Source organism: Phodopus roborovskii, unplaced genomic scaffold (assembly GCF_943737965.1).
Source record: "Phodopus roborovskii unplaced genomic scaffold, PHOROB, whole genome shotgun sequence".
Lineage (NCBI taxonomy): Eukaryota > Metazoa > Chordata > Mammalia > Rodentia > Cricetidae > Phodopus > Phodopus roborovskii.
In genome coordinates this window covers 41,862,501-41,869,110 of record NW_026126517.1, presented here as the reverse complement: position 1 = coordinate 41,869,110, position 6,610 = coordinate 41,862,501, and positions in this window count along the sequence as shown.

The following is a 6,610-nucleotide window of genomic DNA, read 5'->3' as shown; positions in this document are numbered from 1 at the left end:
TGTGGGAAAGCACCATTGTGCTTGCCAAAGATTGGCTCCCATCGTCCGCTGTGGCTCTACTGGACAGGCCCTGTGGCCAACATAACAGGAAGCACCTGACCTGGGATGTATGAACTGTGGCCATGACCCTTGTGAATTCCCCTGTCACCAGCCTGGCATGTGACAGCCGTATGGAGTCAGGGGTCTGCAGATGCTGGGAGACCTCAGATGACACTTCACATTTATAGGCCCCTTCCTCTGAGAGGAGTCTCCTTACTGATGGGAGTCTCTGTTTAACTCTGACCCAGGAACTAGCTTACTGGGATGGTGCTGGTGGCCAACACTGGGCTACGGAAGGATGTGGTAAGAACTGTTTTTCCCTCTAGTCTTGGGGACTGGAGGCCTGTGCAGAAAAGGGGAGCCTTCCTTTTGAACACATGCTGCTGTCACCTTGGGCGTCCTGTGGGTAGTTCAGCAAACCATGACTTGGTTGGTTTTGCACAGAACCCAGCAACAAGAGGAGGTCTGGGTGAGCAGGGGTGTTCCTCTCCACTCCCACTCATGCTTAGGCCCTGGAAGCCCCCTTTGTGTAGGTTTTTTTTTTTGTTTTGTTTTGTTTTGTTTTTGTTTTTTGTTTTTTTTCTCTTCTGTTTTTGTCTCCAAGTCTCAGACCTAGTTAACAGGGCTCTTGAACTAAATAATTAATTAAAACAAAAAAGAACAAACATAAGAAACCACCATAGAAAATTCACTCTAGCCAAGCATGTTGGAGATAAATACCTTTGTTGTTGTTTGTTTGTTTGTTCATAGAGACAGGGTTTCTCTGTGTAGCTCTGGCTGTCCTGGAACTCACTCTGTAGGCCAGGCTGTTCTTACACTCACAGAGACCTGTACTGCCCAGTGGGTAAGGCACACCTTTGATCCCAGCACTTGAGAGGCAGAGGCAAGCAGATCTCTCTGTGAGTTTGAGGCCAGCCTGGTCTACAGAGCAAGTTCCAGGACAGCTAGGGCTGTTATACAGAGAAGCCCTATCTTGAAAAACCAAAACAAACAACAACAAAAACAAGATTCTGGAGGAAACAGGGTCTAAGAAGGGAAAAAACAAACAAGGATTTTGAGTTTTGGAAGAGAATATTACCTGGATTCAGCTCCCAGGAATGAGGGCAATTATGTAGCTCAACCACACACACTTACTTGCCTAGCACAAATGAAGCCTTCGGTTCTATGCCTGGCACCCAATAAAACCCAGTCAGGTGGCATATAATCCCTGTGCTTAGGAGGTGGAGACAGGGATCAAGACAAATTGCGCCTCAGTTCAAGGCGGAGTGCCTCTATTTCTCCTGTTTGTAATGTGGACTAATTCTGTTGGGTGCTAAGTCTACTATAGAGTACTTAATAAACCCCAACACTCTAGCCTCACAGAGCACTCTTGAATTTTTCTCATCACAGAACCCTCATGAGAAAGACATAATGTTTACCCCACTTGACAGCCTATGACATTAAGGATTAAGCAATTTGCCTAGGAGACCAAAGTTATTATTAGGACTAGGGGATTTGACCCTGTGGCAGGGCCTAGCCTGGGCCCATGACTGAAGACTTGCTTCTAGTTCTTAGAGGGTCTGTGCTTCAGGTGGATGCTCAGCCCAGACACTTGGGCTTGGGCCATCGCCATTCTCCACATCTGCAGGATGCCCTAAGGCCCTGCCTGGTTCTTCACCAGCAGGCCAGGGGCAGAGAGTGTGCTGCTGCTGCTCAAAGGGCCTTCCCTTATAAGGACAACTACTTAGCTCTGATGAAACCTCACGGTCTCCAGCTGGGTGGGCGGGGGAAGGGAAATGACTGAGGCTCCAAGGGCTACAGCTGACAGCCCCAAGCTTCTGCAGGAACCCACCCACAGCCTCTCTTGTCCCATCCAGTGTGAGCTACTCAGAGTGGGGCTTTCCATAAAGTCTCGACTGGGGATGAAAGGAGGGTCAAGCCAGGCCTGGGAGACTGGGAGAGGAAGGTTTAAGCTCAGAGAAAGGGACACACTAAATTGAAGTGAAGTAACAGAACCCCTCTGGAGCAGAAAGGTTGGGAGTTTTAGGCCTGGAGGCCTGCAGCCCACTGATGCTCAGCTGGCTAAGTCCTCTAATGGCCCAGATGCTCCTGAGCAGGGAGAGGGTGGGCTGGTCAGTTGACAGTGTTACCCTGTAGTCCTCCTGAAGTTCATGTCCTCAGACTCACCAGCCCACTGTCCAGCTGAGAAACCAATCATGGAGTCACAGGATATGGAGATTGACAAGCATCTCTCAATTACCAGTTTTAGATGAGGAAGTAACAGTTCAGAGGGAGGACCCAAACTTGCTTATCTGTTGTGCTAAAAATGTGTGTGGTATGCGTGTATATTTGGCTTTTCTTTGGTTTCTTATTAAAAGTTCCTTTTAAAGAAATCTCAAACCAGAACAGGGTGTGGTGGTACATTCCTGTAATCCCAGCACTTGGGAGGTAGAGAGGCAAGAGGGTCAGGGTTTAATGTCATCCTCAGCTATCTGTTGAGTTTGAGGCTAGCTAGCCCAACATGAAACTCTGTTTCAAAAAAAAGAAAAAAATCAACCCCAACTAGGTTAGGGGTGTGAGTTGGTGGTAGAAGGCTCATCTCGCATGTAAAAGACCCTGGATTTCACCCCCAGCACTAAAACAGAAAAGAAAGAAAGGAAATCCCAACTTGATAGCTACATACAAGCAAAAGGCTTTTCCATACTCAGCTCTAGTTATGTGTGGGAGTGGTGTTTCCTTGGAGACTGCATCTATCGAGTGGGGGTGGGGTGGGGGGGTTGTCAACACTGGCATGATGCCATATCTCAAGAGAAAACCATGTGTGACAGGGAATTGGTCGCTAACAGCAATGTTTATAAGCTGTGTGGCCTGGGCTGGCTGCTCAGCCCCTCTGAATGTGTCTTATCTGCCAAGGAGGGATTTTTTTTTTTTAAGGATCATTTTGGTAAGACATCTAGCCTGGGGCCTATCATACAGTAAAGACTTAGCTAATGGGTAATGCATTTACTCAGTACCAGCATTGGTGTGTAGATGCCAAATATAAGAAAACTGGGTCTACCTGCATGTTGCTCCCTGCCACTCAGGAGACAGTAAACACAGTGGGGTATGTTCTTCATTAGATGGTCAAATTCTATAGGAAAGGGCAGAGATCCTTGGCTGCTTCCAGTGGGGGAATGAGATATGGCCTCATGCAGGAGGTGACCTTTATCTGGGATGTGTAGGACGACTTAAGAGTTTGCCCAACAGGAGTAGGGGAGGACATCTGAGACAGATTGAACGGAGAATAAAATTTTCTAGACCTACAGTGAGTTCATTGTGGATATCCTGTAGGGGAGGCCTCGATAAGGGAGGGAGAGGGACCAGGCAATGAGGCAGGAAGAGGCTGAAGGTGAAAATGCTTATCCAGAATGCTTGGACTTTGTCCTCGAAGGTGTCAGAGAGGACAGGTAAAGGCTGAGGGATGGAACCTGGACAGAAGGAAACTCATCAGGAAGCAGTCATAGTGGGACAGGAGAGGGGTGGTGGATCTGAATGGCACGGCCACCTTGGGAGCAGAGTGGTAGTGTGGGTTCTCTTAGGAGGCAGAATTGGGCCAGGGGGACTTGAATGCTTCATGGATGTAGAAAGGATCGAAGTTAGAAATGTCTAGGCAGAGGCAGGCAGATCTCAGTGAGTTCGAGGTTAGCCTGGTCTACAAAGTGCGTTCCAGGACAGCCAGGATTGTTACACAGAGAAACCCTGTCTTGAAAAGCCATAAAAAGAAAGAGAGAAGACAGAAATGTCTATTCCCGTTCTGAGGGGATGGGGTTCTTCTTTTTTTCTGGGATGGGGACTCTGGGGAAAGCAAGATAGGGAAAGGGTGATGACCACATGGGACCAGGCAGGGCAGACAGTCCCCGATATCTGGACAATGGAGAACAGCACATTGAGCTTTGTGTATTACTTAGGGCTACAGTGTGGTTGGCAAGAAGACATGATGTCTGTCAGGTGAATTCTTCCAAGAGTTAAATCAAGCTCATGTCTCTCCTGTGTAAATTCAGTCTTCTCATGCCAGCCAGATGGCTCAGAGGGAAAGGTATCTGCTGCCAAGCCCGATGACCTGCATTTGGACCTGGGGACCCACATTGTGGAAAGAGAGGTTGTTCTTTGATTTCCATGTGTGTGTGCTCCAAATTCTCTCCCTAAATAAATAGGGGCTAGAGAGATGATTTCTCAGCAATTAATAGTATATCGAGTTCCATAGTGAACCTGAGTTCAGTTCCCAGTATCTCCAGCTTCAGGGGATCTGGTGCCTCCTTGGGGCACTGCACTTACACACATACCCATATAGACACACATTCAGAAACATTATTAAACATACCACAAAATTTTTAAATATTAAAAAAAAGAAAAGGCAGAACATGGTAGCCTATACTTGTAAGCCCAGCACTGGGGAAGGGGGGGGGGGGGGGGGGGGTGGGGGGGAAGAGCCCCGGGGCTTGCTGGCCGGCCAGCCTAGCTGTAATGTATGGGACAGCCCACAACCTCTGACCTAAAATGTCAGCAGTGCTGAGGTTGAGAACTGTGACCTACATGGGCAATGTACAGTCCCTTTGCCATAAGCGGACAGACTGTAGAGTGAATGGCTTAGCTTGTCACTGTGAACAGGCAAGGCTGTCCCCCGCGGGCTATGATGTCAGGATGGAGCGGCAGCCACTCAGACCGTTAATCTGCAGCTCTGTCAGATTTGTCCCAGCTTGACTGGCTCCTGCTCTCACACGAAAGCAAAGAGGCTTTGTTTGCTCTTTTCCTCAGGCCTTCATGTACACATGCACATAGACATTTGAAAGGTAATTAACATTTGATTTTTATTTTTTGTGTATTTACTTACTTTGAGACAACTCTTAAGAAGATTTTTAAAAAAGATACATTCCTTTCTTTGCCTATCTGCTACCCGGTAACTGCTGGGAACAGGAAAGTCCTATAGTGAGTGAACACAGCACAGTGAGCCAGGCTTCTTAGATCCATGATCAGGACCATGTCCCCTTCCTGTCCACAAGCTGGCCTACACAGCCAAGTGATGTCTGTGGCCCTGGATTTGTGGCCCGAGACCAGGATAGCTGAATGGACTTTGCCCAAGCAGGGCCAGCCCTTCTGGCGCCTCCCTCCATGAAGCCTTCTAGCTGAGTCAGCATTCTGGGACCCACCCACTTCCATTTCCTTCCTTGCCTGTGGCCTTGGGTCTGAAAGGAAGCTGGCCTGCCCTGCTCCATGCAGCCAGTGCCAAGCTCATCAGAGGTTGAGGTCTGCATGTCCTCAGAGTCCCCAGGCTTGATGTGGCATTGAAGTGTGATGTTCTGTGGGCTAGGGAGTGTGTTGATGGCTCCAACAATGCAGAGAAGACCAACACTATCTAGGGTCTCTGGTGTGGGGGAGCAAAGGACACCCCAGGCCAAGGAGCCCTCCGTTCTTCCCTGAGAGGAACTCAGCTCAGAATCACCCATCAGGCCTGAGCCAGAGTCAGCCCTACAGTGGCTCTGAGAGGCAGCAGTCTCCTTGAGTTTAGGACTTTGTTCCATTCTGGAGCCCCAGGGGGATCCTAGAGTTCCTCAGTCTTTTTAAAGTGTCTAGGTTCTTCCACAGGACCAAGTAGCAGGTTGGATTCAGATTCGTGGCATGGACTGTTCATCTCTATGATCTTTGACAAGTTGCCTAACCTCTCTAGTATAGTCCTGGTTTCCTTTCTGTAGACTGAGAGAATAATACCCACTTAAGGCTTGAGGATAGAACGAGGCCACGCCTCACCCACACCTGGACAGTGTGGTATAAATATAAGGAAGCAGTGGTTATCCCTTTTGCTACAGTATTGTTATTATTTCTGAGACAGCATCTCTCTGTGTAACTGCTCTGGCTGTCCTGGAACTCTCTCTGTAGATCAGGCTGGCCTTGAACTCACAGAGATCCACCTGCCTCTGCCATCTGAATACTGGGATTAAAGACATGTGCCACCACCGCCCAGGCATGGCACTGTATTTATGAAAGCACTTCTCTGGAGAGTCTGTCCCACTCAAGCTCCCTGGGTGTCTCTGTCAGTCACTGTAAGACAGAAACTCTACAGGCTGCAGGCAGAGCATTGTCAGTAAGTGCTTGTCCAGCACGCACAAGTCCTTGGGCTCCATTTCTAGCACTGTGTAAAACCAGGTGTAGTGATGAGCAAGGCCCGTGATTCCAGTGCTAGAGAGGTGGAAAAACAGATGAGACAAAGCGTGGGTCAGCACCTCGGAGGCCTGCACTATACAGCAAAGGACGAGGCCCAGTGTTAGGACACAGTGGTAAATACCTGCTTCACTAGCTTGAGACCCCAGAGGTGGTGGGTGATCCTTGGCTTCAATCCCAGTGCTGGTGGTGAGGGGAGGGGGCAAGGCAGGAAAAGGAGTGAAATAAATGAGAAAAAACAATCAAGCTACATTCTACAGATGGAGAGACCAGGGAAGGTTCTTGGCTAAGGTCATGCAGGAGCAGCCAGAAGGCATCGTTGCCTTCATCTAGTCCAGCCCTGCCATTTGTGCTTTGGTAGTAAGAGCCCCAGACACCAACCGGCTGTTTCCCTCCA